At 64.4% G+C, this 354-nt stretch overlaps 1 protein-coding gene across 1 annotated transcript in view; it reads left to right on the top strand.

The window, feature by feature from the left end:
- Positions 1 to 354, top strand: part of LOC119586680 (atherin-like) — a 10,495-nt gene that overhangs the window by 234 nt on the left and 9,907 nt on the right. The window lies entirely within an intron of this gene.

The raw sequence follows: 354 nt of genomic DNA, 5'->3' as shown, positions 1-354 counted from the left end.
TGCAAATTCTTCGTTATTCCCCCCTCCCCCCCTCCGCCATCTCCCCTTCCTTAACCCCTCTCTCCCCCCCCTCCCCTCTCCCCAAACCTCCTTATCCACACCACTCTCCCCTCCCTTCCACCCTTACCACCCTTTCCCTCCACCTCATAACCCCCTCCCTTCACCCCCTTACCCCCCTCCCCTCCCCTCCACTCCCGCTACCCCCCCCCTCCACCCCCACCCCCACCCCCACCCCCCCCTCCACCGTCAGGCAGGCTGATTCCGACCGAGTGGGCCGCTGAACCCGCACGTTCGGAGGCCATCCACACGGCGGATCCACTCAAAAGCACAAAACGTCTAGTGCCACTTGACTCA

The sequence above is a fragment of the Penaeus monodon genome, chromosome 21, assembly GCF_015228065.2.
Source record: "Penaeus monodon isolate SGIC_2016 chromosome 21, NSTDA_Pmon_1, whole genome shotgun sequence".
Classification (NCBI taxonomy): Eukaryota; Metazoa; Arthropoda; class Malacostraca; order Decapoda; family Penaeidae; genus Penaeus; species Penaeus monodon.
This window is presented reverse-complemented; position numbering and strand designations above follow the sequence as displayed.